Raw genomic sequence first — 19,528 nt, 5'->3', positions numbered from 1 at the left:
GCTTTGTATCAATTCGTCCCTCAAAGCCCAGTGGACGGGTTAACCCTAGCTGGCCACAGTGTGCATCCAAGAGAACTGAAAACACGCCCACAAATATCACACTAATGTTCACAGCACACAATGGCAGTGCAGTGAGAGGTAGAGAGTGCCTGGAGGTCCGCGGATAGTGACTGGCACGCGGGGCATGTCTACCTGACAGTTGGTATTGTCTGTTCCATGAGAGGTGATGTGTGGCAGAGGGGACAGCAGGTACAAACCCCAAACACAGTGGGTGAGTGACAGCCGCCAGCCACAGAGGCCACAGGGTGCACGATCCAGTCTGCTGGGATGGGAGCGGATTGGTGGTTGTCAGGGCTAGAAGGAGGGGGTGGCCACGACCCCCCAGGGTCACATCAGCACGACAACAACTAAAGGCTGGAAGCACCTTGATCGTCCATCGGCAGAAAGAGGGTAAAAATATGTGGTCCATCCCCACAGTGGAGTATTACTCAGCCATCAAAAGGAGGGCTGTTCTGAGCCCTGCCACAGCATGGACAGGAGGACAACATCCTGAGTGAGGTCAGCTTGTCTCAAAAGACAAACACCAGAAGATTCCCTCTTGCACAAGGTCCCCAGAAGAGTCAGATCCAGAGACAGAAATAGATTGGGGGGGGGGGGGCGCCTCTGGGGATGGGTGGAGCTCCAGTTAGGAAAGATGAGAATGTTCTGGAACTGGAGGCTGTGGTGGCAGCACAACAACATGTACGTACCTAACGCCCCTGAACTGACACTCAGAAATGGTTAAGATGGTCAGTTTCATGCCCTGTGTATTTTGCCACAATTAAAAAAAACTTAGAGGGGATGTGACTTCCCCTCTTCCTCCTTCCCACAGCCTGTCTACACTGCTGGTAGCTCAGGGTCAGGAGCCCAAGCTCAGCATGAGGGTCATGGCTGTGTGACAGGGGCCAGGTGGACCTTCTTTCCTTCCTTAGTGGCCACGGCCTGACCTGCCAGCGGCATGAATGTGGAAGGACCACAGCCTCCCCCTTCCCAGGCTCTGTGCCCTTGGTGACCTGGGGTACTCATCCCTATGAATAAGAAGGTAGGGTGGGACCTCGCTGACCCCAACTCTGGCTCTCCCCTGGAGCTGTGGGTATTGGGGAAAAGGAGGGTAGAAGCCAGGCCTGGGTCAGCTGGTCACATGGAGGCCTCTACCTCTATGTTCTCTACACCCCATATATGTAGGCACACCCCAGTGGCCAGGAAGGACCCTAATGAAAGGTCTTCCCAAATGACCTCACAAACCAGGGGGTCTAATGGGCTGGAGGCCTTTGTCAGGTGGGGGTTACCAGAAGGGAAGGCATCCAGGTAGCGACCCTCAGCCCCTTTGAGAATCAGCTAAAAAGCCCTCCAAACACACGTCAGTGCCGGTCAACTCCAGGACTTCACAGCCACCCCCTGACCTGCATCCTCAACCTCAAAGCCCCCAGACACTGTACAAGCTATGACCTTGACTTGGAAAGAGAATCTGTGCCAACTCTGACCATAGTGCCAGATGTTGTGCTGGGTCCCTCACCCAGGTATTTATCAGGATTGCTGAAATATGGAAAAGGAGGTTTTCCATGGATAGAGAAGAGCCTGAGGGGCCAGGCCACAAAATATACTGACTGGGAACTAGCATGTTGGCAGTGTGGTGACAGGTGTCATGGGACAGTCCATACAGATGTGCAGTGACATGTGTCCTGGGATAGTCCATATAGATGCTAATGACAAATGTCCTGGCACAGTCCTTGTAGATGTATTACAGTGACAGGTATTGTGGGACAGTCCATACAGATGTGCAGTGACAGACGTCCTGGGACCAGTCCATTAGATGTGCAGTGACAGGTATCCTGGGACAGTCACTATTGATGGTAGTGACAGATGTCCTGGGACAGTCCATACAGATGTGCAGTGACAGGTGTCATGGGACAGTCCATACAGATGTGCAGTGACAGGTGTCCTGGGACAGTCCACATAGTTGGTAGTGGCAAATGTCCTGGGACAGTCGCTTTTGATGGTAGTGACAAATGCCCTGGGACAATCCATGTAGATGTGCAATGACAGGTGTTGTGGGACAGTCCATACAGACGTGCAGTGACAGGTGTCCTGGGACAGTCCATATAGTTAGTAGTGACAGGTGTGCTGGGACAGTCCATGTATATGGTAGAGGCAAGTGTCCTGGGACAGTTCATTAGATGCGCAGTAACAGGTGTCCTGAGACAGTCCATTTAGATAGGTAATGGCAGGTATCCTGGGACAATCCATATAGATGGTAGTGGTAGGTGTCCTGGGACAGTCCATTAGATGTGCAGTGACAGGTGTCCTGGGACAGTCCATGTAGATGGTAGTGACAGGTGTCCTGGGACAGTCCATGTAGATGGTAGTGACAGGTGTCCTGGGACAGTCCATGTAGATGGTAGTGACAGGTGTCCTGGGACAGTCCATGCAGATGATAGTGACATGTGTCCTGGGATAATCCATGTAGATGTGTAATGGCAGGTGTTCTGGGACAGTCCATTAGATGTATAGTGGCAGGCATCATTGGGCAGTCCATGTAGATGGTAGTGACAGGCATCCTGGGACAGTCCATTAGATATGCAGTGACCGGTGTCCTGGGACAGTCTATGTAGATGGTAGTGACAGATGTCCTGGGACAGTCCATGTAGATGGTAGTGACAGGTGTCCTGGGACAGTCCATGTAGATGGTAGTGACAGGCGTCCTGGGACAGTCCATTAGATATGCAGTGACACGTGTCCTGGGATAATCCATGCAGATAATAGTGACACATGTCCTGTAACAATCCATGTAGATGGTAGTGACAGGTGTCCTGGGATAGTCCATGCATGTGGTAGTGACAGGCGCCCCAAGACATCCATTAGATGTGTAGTGACAGGCTTCCTAGGAGAGTCCACGTAGATAGTAGGGACAGGCTTCCTGGGACAGTCCATGTAGATGTATAGTGGCAGGTGTCCTGGGAAAGTCCATGTAGATGGTAGTGACAGGCATCATAGGACAGTCCATTAGGTGGTAGTGGCAGGTGTCCTGGGACAGTTCATGCAGATGTATAGTGACACGTGTCCTGGGACAGTCCATGCAGATGGTAGTGACAGACTCCTGGGTCACTCCACTGGATATATAGTAGCAGATATCCTGAAATGGTCTATGTTAGGTACGTAATGACAGGTGTCCTGGGACAGTCCATATGGATGCTAATGACAAGTGTCCTGGCACAGTCTATGTAGTCCACTGTAATACTATAGTGACAGGTGTCCTGAAATGGTCCATGCAGGTGTGTAGTGACAGGTATCCTGGGGATAAAGTCCCATCTCTGAGTCCCCTGCTAGTCCTCTCAGGGGATACTGACTTCGATCTCTGGTTTGTGGGGCCCTAAGTGGGGCTGACCTATTCAGACTTGAGTCGGTCCCCAGCTGAGTCTGGAGACACTTTATACACAGTTCCCAGGAGCTGCAGTGCAGTCAGGCCGGAAAGGCCAGCTGGCTGCTGGATGCTGCCACACGCTGCTGCAGTGGTCACTATTTTGGACACATAGGCCAGGCCCTGGGCTCCCCATGAGTGCCCCAGGGCAGCCTCCCTCTGGACAGCCAGGTCAGAGGTCACGCTTCCTTCTGGTCTGGTTTTCACACCTCCTGCACCCACACATTATACACTCTCATTCACATACTTTTGTGTGCCCACTCACGCACGAGGACTCCTTAGGCAGAGGGAGAGTTCAGCCACAGTCCACGGGCTGAGCTACCCTGCTTCTGGCTGGACACCCCCCTACCTGTGCAGGGATGCCCCCTCCTCATCAGGCAAAGAGAAAGGTACAGGTGGTTGAGAACTGTGCCTTCCTAGGAAAGAAGCACCCCAGGCTGCCATGGTTCCCCCTGACATGCTGACGAGGGGCCAGGAGGGGGCCTCTGGGCTGACGCTGGGAGCTCAGGTGGGATGCGCAGGGCACAGAGTAGCAGGTGCAGCTCCTCCTGGACACATACACTGTCTGGAGACTGACCAGGACTAAAGGTCGCCCTGGACACTTCCCTTAGTGGTCTGACCTTGACCAGCAACCCCCCCACCCTGTGTCTGGACATTGCCTCCCTCTGTCTCCCCATGTTCTGCCCTCGATGGCCTTCTCAAAATGCAACTCTGACCAGCCCCTACCCCTTTCAGCCAGGCACGAAAGCCAGAGTCCCTTCTGTCCTCCAGGGACAAAAGCCAGAGTCCTTTCTGTGCCCACTGTGCCACAGTCCTGCCATCAGGTTCACCACCTGGGCTCCCCCTGCCTGGAGCACCCGCCCCCCGTTGCCTGCTTCCATGGGGCTGTCCCCAACGTCACTTCACAGTGCCCGACGCCTGCATCACCAGCCCCACCCCAGGGATCCTCATCTGTTGGTCACTGGGAATTCCCTGGGCACCCTGCCCTCTTCTGTCTGACACGGCAGCCACGAGCTGGCCAATGTGGCTGGTCAGAATCCAAAAGCCTAGTGTGCAAAACACATACAGAACCTCAAAGTCTCTAAAAAAACAAAAAGCTCTCAATAATTTAAAAAACCCACTGCAGAGTGAAAAGACATATTTTGGATACATTAGGTTAAATAAAACATATTACTGAAGTTGGGCAGCTTTCTTTCTCCTTTTTTAACACAGCCACAATCTAAACCTCCTGTCGTGGCCATGGGCCTTGTGCGTGGTGCCGGGCGTAGCTCCGAGCCGCCTGGTGGGAGCCAGGGCTTCCTGAAAGGAGCCGCCCCAGAACACCTCCTCTAGGACGCGGCCTCAGGGGCCCAGAGAATCAGCTCTAACTCTAACTCCATCACCCAGAATAAGCAAATGAAACTCCAAACTCCCGTGAGGCCCACAGAGAGGCCACATCTTGGCGACAGGGACACTGTACCCAATCCGACCAAGCAGATGGAGAGGGTCTCAGCCCAGACCTCCCACCCCCGCCCCGAGCTGCCACAAGAGGGCGCACTTCCTGTGTAAAAGGCAGGAGCTCCTGCATCTGCAGCGGTCCCTGCAGCTCACAGGTGTGCGACCCACAGGACACAGGGCTCGGGGGGGCGTGGTCAGTGGGGTCCACACCACGTAGCCATCCTGCCCCTTGCCTGCTGACCACGGCCCGGCCGCTTTCTCTACAACCCCAGATGCTCAGGACATGTTCTCTAAGGCAGCAGAAGGGCCACCCTGCTGACCGTGGCTGCGCCCGCGTGGACATGCATTCTACTAGCAGCACAGCCTCCTTGTCCTTCCACCCCTGTCACAGCCAAACTCCAACGCGGAGCAGTGGCCTCTGCCCAGGGGAGGCCAGGGGCTGTCCGGACTTCTCAGACGCAGGGGAGGGCAGCGGGAAAGGGTCCCCACACTTACGAGACTCTCCAGCCCAGGCTGGGTAAGTGAGGCTGTGGCGGGCTGCAGGGGGCAGCCCAAGGAAGGTGTGGGGGCCTGCTGAGGGAGTCCCCGCCCCCAGCTGTCTGGGGACCCTGGAGCGGCAGAAACATAGAGGCTCCAGAGGCAGGTGACCTGGGTTCCTGAGTTGGAATCCCACCTCTGCCACCAGGCAGCCATGGAACACGATGACCTCAGCTTCCGTGTCCCTGCCATGAAATGGAAGGAGGGACAGGGCTCGTGTCCCCATAGGTGGGGAAGAGGGTCAACAGGCATAGGGCCTGTGCTGGGCTGCAGGACACAGATGCAGGGAGAGGAGAGAAACAAGGTTCTCCCTCTGCAGAGCCACCTGATTCCCACACTCACCAGCGAACACCAGGACCGCAATGGTACCCCTCAGAGGGTGAACGTGACAGCCACGTCCATGAGCCAGTACTTGGGACAGACCACCTGTCAGACACACCTTGGCACAATTTGAAGAGGGAGGAGGATGCGTGGCTACATTTTGCATTTGAAACTGGAGACACAGAGAGGGTGAGAGATTTGCTGATGTCACGCAGCCACTGGGAGGGGAGCTGGGATTCCAGTCCAAGCAGTGGAACCTAGAGAGGCCAGCGTGCTGCCCAGGCCTCCCCACTGCCTCACCCTGGCTTTCCTGGGTACTCCCAGGTTAGGACCAAACAGCAGGGATTCCCCTGAGTCGGATTCAGGGCCAGGGGGCTCACAAAGCACCCTCCCTGCCAGCCCCGGTCTCCTTCTGCTCTGCCCATGCCAGACTTTTCTCTGCCCCAGTAAACAGACTCGAATGCGCCTGTGCCTGGAACCCTCCCCAAACGGCCGCCAGGCTCCCGGGCTCAGAGGCACCCCAGGGTCCTGGCGGTGCACAGCCTCACTGTGTGCACCCTGGGAACGGGGTGTGCACTCGACGTGGCCGCTGAGAGCGTGTGGGGGAGCAGCAGAGCAGGAAAACACATCTTCCTGATTGCGGCCCAATGCATCTTTGTTTTCCTTCCCGGTGACATCTGGCTCACCGTGAGGTCCTAGGAATTACAAAAAGCAGAAGTCTTCACTTCTGTTTCTGTTTTCGTGCTGCAGGAAACTGCTGCAGACAGCGCGAGTGGGAAACGTCTTCTCGCACGTCTGAGGCTCCAGCTCAGCCGCCTGCCTCCCGCCCCAGGTCGAGCTATGCGCTCAGAAGTGGGAACTGGGAACCGATTATTTATCACTTTTACATCATGAGTTTCCATCCCGCATGCCAGGCCTCTGCCTGGGTCTTTCCACTGATGCTATAAGGGCGGTTTCTACTCTAGGAATTTGTTTCCAGACAGTGAAGCCCTTGCTTGCATTCATGTTCTTGGCTAAGGGCAGTCCTCAAAAGCACTTGAGGGCCCGACCACCTCCTGCAGCCCCTGCCCTTTGCACTGCCCCACCCGCGCCCCACGGAAATGGGGTCCCGGCCTGGGGGAACCGTGGAGAGAGAACCAGACCTGCTTGTGCTGCCCAGAAGTCTGGGTCATGACCCCAGGAAGGCATTTGGAGCTGTGTCTTTGCAGCTCAAACAGTCCTCTTGGGGAGACCCAGAGCTGCAAGGACAAAAGACAATCCATCTAGCAACTGGTTGCTTGAAGCACACAGCCTGGTGCCTGCCTTGTCCGGCTGGACACCCGGTCTCCCAACACTGTCACATGGTCTGGAAAAGGAGCCTCAGCCAAGTCTGTGGACTGCCCCCAATGAGCCCCGGCTCCAAAGGCTGCATCCTGGGTGGACACCCACCAATCACGAGCTTCCAGCCTCCTCCTGCCCCTTCAGACTCAGTGGCTCCAGGAACACGTCAGGATCACACACCTGCAGGCCCCACTCTGTATCCTGGGCAGCCCCACTGTGTGGAGGGAAAGGGAAGCGACACCGAACCCATAACTCCGAAAAGCTCCAGGGGCCTGTCCACCTTCAATCAAGGAGCAGCACAGTGTGGAACCTGCCCGCCTGCCTCGGTGAACCTCTCTGGGCCTTGGTGTCCCTGCCTGGAAAATAGGGCAGTGAGGTTGCCGACCATCAGGGCTGTCATGAGGTCACTCAAGGGAAAGCACAGCACAGCACAGCCTCCATGCCTGAAGTGTGTGCTTCGGCTGTTACCACTTGGTTACCATTACACTCCTCCCTGGACGGCACGGCTGTTCCTCCATGACCTGCCCGGTGAGTGGGCAGTGGATGACAGACGCTTTCCAGGGCCAGTTCTACCCACTTACGTGCAATCACAGCAGGATTGCATTCTTGCATTTACAAGTCACAGGGTCCAGCACACCCCCACCCCACCCCCAGGCTGGGAGATGACACGAGTTACACAATGGTGTGTTTGCATACCCTCCTAGACGAGCAGACACACAATGTCCAATGGCTTCTGACAGATGTCAGATGACAGTGCCCCTCCCAGCTTCTGTCCTTCCCCAGGGTCCCCAGGTGTGTGTGTGGGGGGGCTGCCCCTGGGCTTCCATGATCCAGATGGAGTAGAGGTGTTCCCCATCCCCGTCCCTGACACTGAGGAGCCTCTGGCCCCAGGAGGCACGGCCCTGCCCATCACCGCTTTGCCCCATGCACCCGAGGCCGTGTCCAGGCGAGGGTCTAACATCAGAGGCATTTGCCACTTGTCAGAACCCTGCAGATGTAGGGGGAACACAGGCAGCGGGCAGTCAGGCCAGGGAGGCCAGCTCACGGTGTGGGGGGCACAAAGTCAGGGAGCTGCCATCTGCTGGAGACCGCGTGCAGGGAAGGAGTGGGGCCCACAGGCGGACAGGGCTCCCCCCTGAGCTGGACAGGCCTGCGCCTCTCTGGGGATGAGCGGAACAGAGTTCTATAACCCCTGCGGGTTGTCACACGGACTCAGCAAGTGTAGCCCCTTGGTGAGGCGCTCCGGGGCTGCCGCCAGCGAGGAGCAGTTACCCTCACAGGTAAGAGCAGTGCAGCAGGTGGCAGGTGTGCACTGGGCAGGATGGAGCCGCCCCACAGAAACGCCGTCCCTTCCTCGAAGGCGGCACTAAGTGAGCACCTACTACCTGCCAGCTCTTTGCCATTTCTTGGGGACAGGGTTCGCAGAGCCTCTCCCCTGTTTTGGATTCCGAACACACGTGTGTGTGCACACAGACATGCAATGACTCAGAAAAGGAAGTGGGATTCTCTGAATTCATCCACCATCCTGCACACCCTGGCACCGTGGGAGGCTGAGGATGAATCAGACAACCCCAAACACAGCCCACTGATGGTGCAGCAGGGCGGGGGGGAAAGCCAGCCGACGGCCCCGTGACGGCTCCAGAAGGTGGCAGGGAAAGGCCGCGCCCAGACCCCACCCGTGGCTCGAGCAGCTGGCCTCCCGTGCTGGCTTGGAGCTTGTGGATTAGCAGCCCAGCCTGCCGGTGTCTCCAGATCCTCGCGTAGGAAGGAAAATTAATTTCTTCCAGTCATGCAGAAATGAAAATATGTGGAGCCAAATCAGAGAGACTTCCTGGAGGTGGTAACTCAATTACGTGGATAACCGGGTGACAGAGGAGGTGCTCTGGGGTCCGAAGGGGGTGGGGGTGGCCCTGGGCAGCCCCGGAGCATCCTGCAGGGACACATCCAGGCAATACCCCCCAGCTCGCCAGCCCCGCTGGGCTTGTGAACAGCCAGGTACCACCTCATGACCGTCCCCTCTCCCTTGTCGCCTACAGATCAAGGCACCTCTAGAGAAAGTCAGATTCCACCAGAAAATGGGTCCTACCCTGACCTCCTCCCACCCTGCGTCTGTCTTGCTGTCGGGGAGCACGGAGCACCACATCTGTTCCTACTGCTCAAGGCTTCCTGCTTCCCCTTCCCCTTCAGTGCTGAGAGTGGTGGGGCCCCCCAGTCCGACGGCGCGGTTCCCTGGGCGCGGTCTCGCTAGCTGCCGAGCAGGACCCTCTGTCACCCCTGGCCCGCGGAGTCCTGTGGCCTCCCACCTCCAGCCGGAGGACAGAGGGGGTTGCAACTGCGTGTCATGGTGCCAGCTCTCTACGATCATGCCCTGGGAGAACTGTGGCCAGGGCCCTCTGCACCTGCCCTTGCCGGGAGCCACCTCTGGTTCCCTCAGCCAGGCCCACCCCTCCCCTCGGGGTTCCAACCCCAGGAAGTTTCTCAAACCTCCGGCAACTTGCAAGAGCAAGGTGAGGGCACTGAGAGCCTGCCCTGCCGTCCACCGCCGGCCCCTTGTACTCTGACGGGTGGCCCTGGGAACCTATTTCTGGGGCCAGGAGACGAAACTCATGCGAGGTGGACATGAGGCAGCATCCTGGCCACGGGCTGGGCCTGATGGCTCTGCAGACCCCTCACACAGGAGTGCCGGCTCCTCTCTATTCTCAGAGGAAGCATTTTTCTCCCTGGTCTCTGGAACATGCCTATGGTCAGCCAGCCAAGGTCCAAATGGTGGGGAAGGCAGGTTTGGGTGTGTTTTTTTTTTTTCGGGGGGAGGTGTGTGTCCACAGTTACAGGCGCCTGCCCACTCCTCCGTGGCTGCCGCGCCCTGCACACACTCCCGGGGGCCGGAAGGAGGGCCAGCCTGGGGCCGGCCGTGTGTGCAGAACCCAGCAGCTCCACTGTGGCTTGCCACCAGCCCCGCTCCTTCTGCTCCATGTAAGCCCATCTAGGGCTGAATTTCCAGCCATCTGTCCCTCCCCGTCGGCTCACACCTCCCTCGGAGCCGTCCCACAGCCTGGCTCCAGGCCTGCCCAACATGCAGATGGACGCTTCCCAGCGGGTGTGAGCATGATCACTGCCGTGGGGCTGCGCCCCAGGCACAGCGGGCTGTTAGGACCCCAATGAGGGTCACGGAAGCCCCTGGTCCAGTCTCTGGGCAGACTTCACCCCAACACGGCTTAACCGCGCTGACCGCTAACCTGCGGCCCCCGGCCTGGGGGGCAGAGCTGGAGCCTAACGGAGGCGCGGAGGGGGCTCTGCACCCCCATCCCGCCCAGGGCCGCTCTCGGAGCCCCCTCCCGCCCCCTGTCCCCTGGACCGGGGCCTTTTGTCAGGAGCCCAGGCGCAGACCGGGAGCCTGCGGGACTCCCGCCCCACCTTTGGCGTGCAGTTCCCACGTTCGGGCTGACCACACCCCCGGCAGGTCGCGCTCCGCTCAGGGGGAGGGGGGGAGGGACCAAAGTGGGTGGGCACCGAGCGGCCGGCCCACCCCGCCCCGGGCTCCAACTTTCCAAAGTGGGGAGTGGTCGGCGGGCCGCGGGCTCGCTGCGCGGCTGCCGAGGCCCCAGACGGCGGGCGCGGGGCGCACGGGGCACTTACGGTCCGCAGGTCCGGCGGGGGCAGGCGGCCGCGCTCCCGAAGCGGCTCCTCCTTGGAACTCGGTCCCCGCCTCCGTAACTCGGGGGCGACGCGCGCGGCGGGGCCGGGGCCGGGGCCGGGGCCGGGGCCGGGGCCGGGCCGGGCCGGGGGGCGGCCGCCTGGGTCCTGCCCGGCTGCGCTCCCGCCGCTCCGCCCGCCCGCCCGCCCGCCCGCGCGGGAACAAAGCGCGCTCGCCGCCCCGGGCGGTCTCCGGCCTCCGCGGCCGCGCGGGTCCCGCCGCCTCCGACTCCGGCTGCCGCGCGCTCGCCCGAGCGTCTCCCGGGGCCCCGCGGCCCCCGCCCCGCGCGCTCCGCCCCCGCCGCCTGCCCCCCGCCGCCGCCGCTGCGCCACCTGCCTCCCGCCCGGCGCCCGACGCGCCCGGCTCCGCCCCGGGGCTCCCGCGGCGGGCGAGGGGGCGAGGGGGCGAGGGGGCGAGGGGGCGAGGGGGCGAGGGGCCGGGCTCGGTGCGGGGCCGGCGGGAGAGGGGCCCGGCCACGGGGGTGCCCGCGCCCCGCGAACTCGGCGGGCGGCACGGGTGCGAGTGCGAGCGGGCGAGGGTGCGGGGGCGCGGGGCGCGCTGGGGGGCGCTGCGGGGCGCTGGGGGGCCCGGGGGCCGCGCTCCTGGCCGGGGCGCGTGCTGGCCGAGGCGGGAGCGCGGGGCGCCCCGGGGTGGCGGTGCGGAGGCCGGTAGGTCTGCAGGGAGCCCACCCTCGCCGGCTCCGCGGGCCGCGCCCTGGGCGGGCGGGGGCCTGGAGCCGAGCGCGCCGCCGCGCACACCCACCTCGCCCCGGTCGGCGGCCGCCGGCCTCGCAGTTTTAGGAGACGCGCGTCTGGCGTCCAGGCGGGAGGCGAGCGGCAGGCGCCCCTCCTCCGGCGCCGCACCTCCCCTCCTGCCTGTCGCGCGGGGCGGGAAGGGGTCCGGGGCCGCCTCCGCGCTCGGCCGGCAGGGGGCGCCCTCCCCCCGCCGCGCTCCGGGCAGTGAGCCCCCGTGAGCCCCGCGGGCCCCCTCCCCGCACGAGCCCCGCCGAAGACGCGGGGGGCGCGGGTCCCTAGCTCCCGGGCCGCGCGGCCTGGGACATTTGCATGTGCTTTGCATTTATTTGCATGTCATTCTTTTAATGTCTGAAGAGATGCCCCAAGCTGCAGTCCTGGCCAGTCTGCACCCACCTCTCTCCTCAGGCTGCAGCCCCCGCCCTAGCTCCCTGCCCCCCGCCCCCGTTTACCTCTTTCCTTAAAGCGCTTTGTGGCGGATCTGATACATTTGCCTGGAGAGTACATTGTAGTCAATCGGTGCCTTTTTCTTTGCTTCCTTCCTGAGCCCACACATACTTTATTTCTCAGAGACAAGCTGGGGTCCTGGGGTCACAGTCTTAGCAGACAGAGGCCCCAGAACTTAGAAGAGCAGCACCCTGATTTGCATCTTATTTGGCATAAATCTGCATGTGAAGGTCCAAGGTCCCTGATTCCGAGTATAAAAATTCAGTGATGTGCCAAAAAATGTCTTTCTCCTCCTTGGGTTTCCTCCATGGGCCTGTTTCTCCGCAGCCCTTGACCTCTCCTTGACTGGCCACTGCCCACCTGAGCTGAGCTAGCTGAGGGAGCCCTGCAGACCTGGACGGGGGGGCCTGAGGAGGAGGAGGAGGAGGACTGCCCCTGCCTCCTGGGGCTTTGTCCTCGTAGCAATAAGAAGGAGGTGTGGTAAATGATTTAATTACAACGTGAACGTCTGGTCTCTATGCTCCCCTTGTTTTCAGGATGTGCTTAAATGTGGACTCCGTCCAGCGTGGGGAGAGCAGAGGGTCCTGAACCCAGTTCATAGGAGAATGTGGATCTAAAAGCATCAGGCATGCTCCTGAAAGTCCCAGACTTCACGCACCAGCATGTACCAAAAGTGGCTCCTTTACTTCACGGACCCTGAGATAGCACTGATTTTAAGATGCACCGTCACTCTATGTGTCACTAAGAAAGCAGAACAGCTCCCCATTATAATCCTAAAATGCCTCTAGATTTCAGAGATATGAACATGTGAAAAAGGGGCCCAGGTGGGCAGCAAACAGATGCCCAGCAGCCAGCTTCAGGGAGTTGAGGAGTCGTCACCCCGGCAGGGAGGCCAGAGCTGCCCCAAACAACAGAGCACTCACGTAGACCACTAGCAGAACGTGGACTCAGCCTGGGCCCTGGGTGCTCTGCAACTAGACCCCCTACAAATGTGTGTTAAGTTACTGATCACAGCATCACTGAGTGAAGCAGGTGCTAGAAAGCATTGGAGACTCAAGAGGTCCCAAACCCTGAGAATGAAGCTGCAGTCCTTGGAGACCAAGCTCCAAGTCCTCGAGTCTATCCCAAAGATACCCTCCTCCTGGCCTGAGACAACTGTGGCTGGAGGGAGGGAAGGAGCCTCAAAGGCAGGGCTTCTGCCAGGGATGCGGCCAGGTCAGACAAGGGCCCATCATGGCCATGGTGAGTCATGAACACAGCTGTGGACTCTTCAGGGGGTTTGCCAGGGGCAGGTCCTGGGCTGAGGTCCGTCTCCATGTTTCCCCAGTTAATTCCCACCCATCTGCCAGGCAGGTGCTACTGGACCCCCACTCTACAGGCAGAGGGAATGAGGCTCTGACAGATTGCCTGACTCGTCTGTGGCCACACAGTCCCACACTGCTGGAAGTTGAACGCCCACCCTGCCTCTCAACCACCTGGTCTCATGTTCCCTCCATGGACTGGTTTTTCACATTGGAAATGGCTCAGGCAGAACTTGTGGACAATGGGAGGTGATATTTAAGAAAATAAATCCCATCCCTGCCCAAAAGGTGTGTGCAATCTGGCCTGCAAGGCCAAACTCACCTCCCAGGAGCCCAGATCACCGGCAAGTCAGCCAAGAGAGGGCACCCCACTGAAAGTGCTGGGCCAACGGGTGCCGAGCAGGAGGGTGAGTTGCAGGGAGAGTGGGGTGGGGGTCAGGGTGCCCCTGGGCAGCCTCCAACATGCCAGCATCTGCAAGAGCAGGAGTCCAGCTCACAGAGGAGGAGCCACCTCCCCACTAGCATCTTATTTCCGGGCGCACACCCGCAGAGAGGGACAGTACTCTGCCTAAGGGCTCATGGCAGCAAAGCTAGGGCCAGTGCCCAAATTTTCTGCTTTGTGGTTAGGTGTTCTCTTTGAGTCCTTGTCCTTGCTGCCTCTTAGGAAAACAACCCTAGCACGTCCAATCCTCTCCACCTGCTGTTTCCAGCACTTCTATGACGGCTGCCCCCACCGAACAGCATCCACGTGCGAGTCCTCACTCAACTCCACAGCCTCTGGCTCAGGGCTTTGATAAAGATACAACTCCTAAGTACGGTTGACCCTTGAACAATGTGGGGGTCAGGGTCGCCAACCCCCTCCCCATGCAGTTGAAAATCCACGAATAATTTTTGACTTTCCAAAAGCTTCGCTAATAGTGCACTGCTGACCAGAGCCTTACTGATAACATAAGCAGTTGGTGAACACATATTCTGTATGCTACATGGCATTGTCTGCCATGCTCTTATAGTAGAGTCAGCTGGAGGAAAGAAAATGTTATTGAGAACATAAAAAGGAAGAGAAAATACATTTACAGAACTATATTGTATTTATCAAACATAAATCTGTGTGTAAGTGGACCTTTGCATTTCAAAGCTATGTGGTTCCAGGTCACCTGGACTTGCCAAAGGCCCCCCTGAGCTGTGTTCACTCTGCTGCAATAGACCCCTTCACTCTCACACCAAAGGGGAGCTGCCATACAAAGCTCTGGCCAGGTACCCAAGCTTCACCCGCCGGGTCCTTGTGGCCCTCACCACCACCTAGGAGCCAGCACCAGTCACCTGAAGGAGATACCGGGGGCCTAGTAAGCTGGGGTTCTTGGATGTCTTTGGCAGAGCTAGGGTCCCACCAGGGAGTCCGGCCCAACAGCCACTGCAAACCCCACCAATCTTTAAAAATAATTCTGAGTGACCCTGGACTACCTTAAGTGTGCTTCTGTTATATCTAAAAATCGAACTGAAATTTAAATAGCTGCCAAGAGTATAAAATCTGACATACTGTAAATTTTTTAAAATAAAGATGCTCTTTTAAATTTATTTTTTAAAATAAAAGTGCAGCAGATGGACTAGACACTGTGTCAGTTGGATAGCCACCTTTACTCATTTAAAGAACACAAACTCTTCCTTAGCATCTGAATTCTCACACAGCTCCCTAGCTGAAACAAAGAACTTTTAAACACAACACCAAAAGCCGATCCATGAAGGAAAAATTTGACAAGCGGGACTTCATCAAAATGAAAGGTGTTTGCTCTGTGAAAGGCACTGTCAAAAGGATGAGAAGACAAGCCATGGACTGGGAGAAAATAGTTGCAAAAACATGATAAAGGACTGGCATCCAACATGTGCAAAGAGCTTAAAACTCAAGAAGAAGAAACAAACAGCCCAATGAAAACATGGGCAAAATACCCGAACAGATACCTCACCAAAGGAGAAATACAGATGACAAGCATGTGGACGGATGCTGCACATCAGACGTTACTAGGGAAACACAATTCAAGCACCAGTGGGATACCGCTGGACTGGCCAGAGCCGAGGGCGTGGGGCACCCCTGGGACTGACCAGGGGCAGGCAGGACGGTGCAGACCCTTAGGAGGGCAGCTTGGCAGTTTCCTACGACATGAAACATGTTCTTACCATACGTTCCAATATTCATGCTCCTCGGTATTTCCCCAAACGTGTTAGAGGCTTCCGTCCACACAGAAGCCTGCACACGGATGTTTATAGCAGCTTTGTTCAAAATTGTCACAACTTGGAAGAAATGAAATCGTCCTTTAGCAGATGAACAGACACACTGTGGTTCGTCCAAACAACGGGTGTTAGCGCTAAACAGAAGTGGGCTGTCACGCCATGGAAAGGCCTTAAATGCACATCACTAAGTGAAAGAAGCCACCTGTGAAGGCTGCGTGTGCTGTGATTCTGGCCATCTGACCTCTGGAAAGGCCAGACTATGGAGCCAGTAACACGATCAGTGGTTGCCGAGGTGCAGAGCACTGAGGGGTCTAGGGATACATGGCATTGTCCCTGTGTCCAAACCCATAGAAGATCCTCACCGAGAGGGGAGCCAAAGATAAACTCCGGGCTTTGGTTGCAAATAGCGTATCGATATTGGCTCAGTAATTGTAACAAGGGCATCACCCAGTGCAAGATGTTCATCACAGGAGAGCCCTCGGGTGGGGAACAGTATTTGGGAGCTCTCATGATTCCTGCTCTTTTCTGCAAACCTGAAACCGCTCTAAAAAATAAATTGTATCTGGGGCACCTGGCTGGGTGGCTGGCTCAGTGGTGGAGCACCTCCCTTTGGTTCAGGTTGTAATCCTGGGGTCTGGGGATTGAGTCCCCCATCAGGATCCCTGCAGGGAACCTGCTTCTCCCTCTGTCTATGTCTCTGCCTCTCTCTCTGTGTCTCTAATGAATAAATAAATAAAATCTAAAAATAAAAAATAAATAGTATTCATTTAAAAAAGAAAACCCCTAATAGGTGGACAGAGAAAAGAGAGGTCAGAGATACTTCAGACATCATGTGCTTGTAAGGAAGGGTGTGCGCAGTAGGATCCCACCAGCAGCCCCTTCTGCACCACCTGGATGGTCACACAGCTTCCTTGGTTTATATGTACCTGTCACACCTGACACAATTCTCTCCTAATATTATTTCGGTCTAAAAATCTTTTTTTTTTTAAAGGTTTTATTTATTTATTTATTCATGAGAGACAGAGAGAGAGGCACAGAGACACAGGCAGAGGGAGAAGCAGGCCCCACGCAGGGAGCCCGACATGGGACTCGATCCCGGATCTCCAGGACTGGAGGCGGCACTAAACCGCTGAGCCACCGGGGCTGCCCTCAGTCTAAAAATCTTTTACTTTGCTATCATACGGAACTAGGTAAATGGAATATCAAGATTTAAATATTTTCTTGTGTTAAACATCGTGTGTCTCCTGGATTGGATTGTCATCATCATGATTAGCAATATGCCACGAATACAAACCATATGAATTCATCACACATTTGGAGAATGAGTAAATGAAAAAAACAAATTCTGATTGGAAACACAGGTTATAAAAAAGAGGGATGAAGCAGGGTTTTTGAGTGGTTTGTGTGCTGGTGCATGCATACCGCTCATTGTCAGGAGAAGGCAGGATTAGACATTCATCCCATTCCTGTCTTGAGTTCTCCCGTGAAAGCCTGAGAAACCCCAGTCACATCAGTAAACAGATTGGGACAAAAGGGATCTGTGGCCCCGAGACGCCACTCTGGCCTTCACACAGTTGATGCCTGAGCCACAGGTTGACTCAGCTGACCAGGCCACAGCCTTCTTCAGTCTTGTGGCATGCAAAGATTGAAAACTGCCAGACTGCAGAAAGATGTGTTTTCTGAAGCGAGAAGGTACAGGTCGGTTATCAAGGCCGGGCCCAGGCAGGGACATGTGGGCCTTTTTTGGGAAGTGAGAGGTAGTGGCCACTCACAGGAAGCTGGGGACCAGGTTGACTCTGAGCCCCAGCCCATCAGCTGGGCTCCAGGTCCTGGGGTTTTACGTTTTCCACACAGGGAGTGAAGCATGAGGCAGACAGAGTTGGGGCTCTAGCTTGAGAGCTTCCCTCCCCCTGGAGCATCTCTTGGCTTCCTCCCCTGGCCCCTCACCCAAGACTAGCTCCCACCCAGGAACCGCCCATCCTGCCAGGGGAAGCCCTGCTCAGAGCCCCAGGCAGAGATACCCCAACAAGGCAGAGGCATGGGCTGTGGGGTCATCCTATCCACCTGGCATCAGGGCTGCCGCGCCTTGCTGGGCTGGGAGCACAGTGCGCCAGGGCTCAGGGAGCGAGGGCGCCTCCCTCTGTGTACCCAGGGCCCACCTTGGGAATGACTTCTTGGGGCCTCATGGGGAACCCTGCCTGCCTGGGCCTGCGGCCCACTGCCCCTGCCACCATTATCCTTACTCACAAGCACCTCCTCCACGGGGGGCCGGGATCCATCCCTCCCTGCTGCAGCCTCTCCCAGCCCCTGCCCAGCCCTGGACCCTGCTTGGCCAGTCCTCTGCACACCTGCAGGTTCCCAAAGAGGCTCAAACATGACACCCAAAGAGGTGAGTGGCTCTGACATGAATGTGTAATCCCAAACTCTGGCTCCCGCGTAAGAAACTGCTGTCTCCTCTCCCAGCCCATAGGGTCTCCAGGTGGCCTGGACCTGCCACTGCCCGTGGCTACCACCTTGAGGGTGGCGCTGCATGAACAGAAGGGACTGTCTGGCTGCTCAGCCAACCCTGAAACCCACCTACTTCTGCACTTGCTATTTCAACAATAAATTTCCTTATCATTCAGGCCGGTTGTAGCCAAAGTTTCGGTTTCTTGCAACTAAAGGCGGGCTGATTATTTGCCTTCCTTTCTGGAAGGTCTTCATCTTGGTATTCTAAGGGCCATGGTGGCTCATGGGTCACTTCAAGCAGTTGTATGAGTGGGGTTGGGCCTAGGGTGGCAAATGCTCAGGCGGAAAATTTAAGACGGCACCAAAAAACTCAGTGTTAGAGATAAATCACATTTAAACCCAATATTTAACGATATTACAACCACTGACAGAAAACATCCACAGTGAGCAAAATACCGAAACTTTAAATAAAGACAGGATTCCTGCCACCGTTTTCTCCCTTTGGGGTGAGGCTCCCACATGGCTCAGCCGGGCGCTGCCCTGCTCCTTCCCCTGAGATGGGATTGGAAGGACAGGCCAGCCCAGGATCCTGCATTATGCAAGCACCGGAACCTTTTCCCCTTGGTGATTCTGGGTGATGTAAGGCCACAGCTGGGGAAAGAGGGACCCAAGGGCGTGTCAGGAGCCATTCACAGACAGGTTCCTGCAGGTTCCCCTCTGTGCTCAGACCAGCCCTGCCGAGGGGGCAGGTGGGCAGGTGGGCAAGCTAACCCTTCACCTGGATTCTGAGAATAGGACACAGACTCTGGGGATGAAATGCCTGGTCGAGGGGCAGGGGCTGCACATGTGGCTGGCACGGTTTTCCTTGGCTCCCCCAGAAGAGGATACCGATGAGGCCGGCAGATGGCTGAGAGGCGCTGCCAGGAGGTCCTGGGCAGGAAATGGAAGGAACTCAGAGAAACAGCCCATCCCCCCAGGGCCATGGAAGCTTTGTCTTCTGGGCACCCCGGGAGATCTGCAGGAGACCCCTCAGAGCCATCCTGCTGAGAGGCCAGGGATTCTCACCGCCCACCTGTGTCCTCCTGTGCAGCGGCCAAGGAGGGCCGTAGATGGGTGTGGTGGGGGCTGGTGGCCCAGGGCCAGGGGACATGTGCATAAGGGGGACGAGGGATGAGGGCAGGCGAGGGGTGTGGGCGAGGTGCAGACGAGGCTGGCACAGGCTGTGCCTGGACAGACCCTTCCAGGCCTGGCTCTGATTCCTCCCTGGGGCTCCCCACCCCCCGGCCCAGCTTAGGGCACCTCAGAGTCCCTGAGTCCTGGCAGATTCTTCTGGCTGTTCCCATTGTTTTATTCCCGGTCATTTGTTGTTTTAATCTGTGTTGAAGCTTTAGTTAGGAACACCAGATAGACTCGGGGTGACAGTCACATTGAGAGAAGACAAGCTCTCCAGTGAAATCACTAATTATCGTGTGTGCAAAGCCAGGCAGCTAAAATGCCAGGCTGGGCCCAGTGCAGCCTCCAGCGGTGGCCTCAGTGAACGGAGCTCTCCTGGGGACGGCGCCACCTGCCCTCTCCCACCTGTCCTCTC

The 19,528-nt window shown here is 57.3% G+C and overlaps 1 protein-coding gene across 3 annotated transcripts in view; it reads right to left on the bottom strand.

Moving 5' to 3' along the window:
• Positions 1 to 19,528, bottom strand: part of CBFA2T3 (CBFA2/RUNX1 partner transcriptional co-repressor 3) — a 91,607-nt gene that overhangs the window by 49,090 nt on the left and 22,989 nt on the right. Inside the window, exon 1 of one of the 3 annotated variants that reach the window (XM_025427106.3) lies at positions 11,529 to 11,618. The exons of 1 other annotated variant lie outside the window; for it this stretch is intronic. The gene's annotated coding sequence lies outside the window, so the exon portion shown is untranslated. Of the gene's footprint in view, positions 1 to 10,708; positions 10,825 to 11,528; positions 11,619 to 19,528 lie in introns of those variants that run through there. One more of the 3 variants, XM_025427108.3, reaches the window with a different exon arrangement.

The sequence above is a fragment of the Canis lupus genome, chromosome 5, assembly GCF_003254725.2.
Source record: "Canis lupus dingo isolate Sandy chromosome 5, ASM325472v2, whole genome shotgun sequence".
NCBI classification, from domain to species: Eukaryota; Metazoa; Chordata; class Mammalia; order Carnivora; family Canidae; genus Canis; species Canis lupus.
Note: the sequence above shows the minus strand (reverse complement) of the source record. Positions and strands in the feature narration are given on the sequence as shown.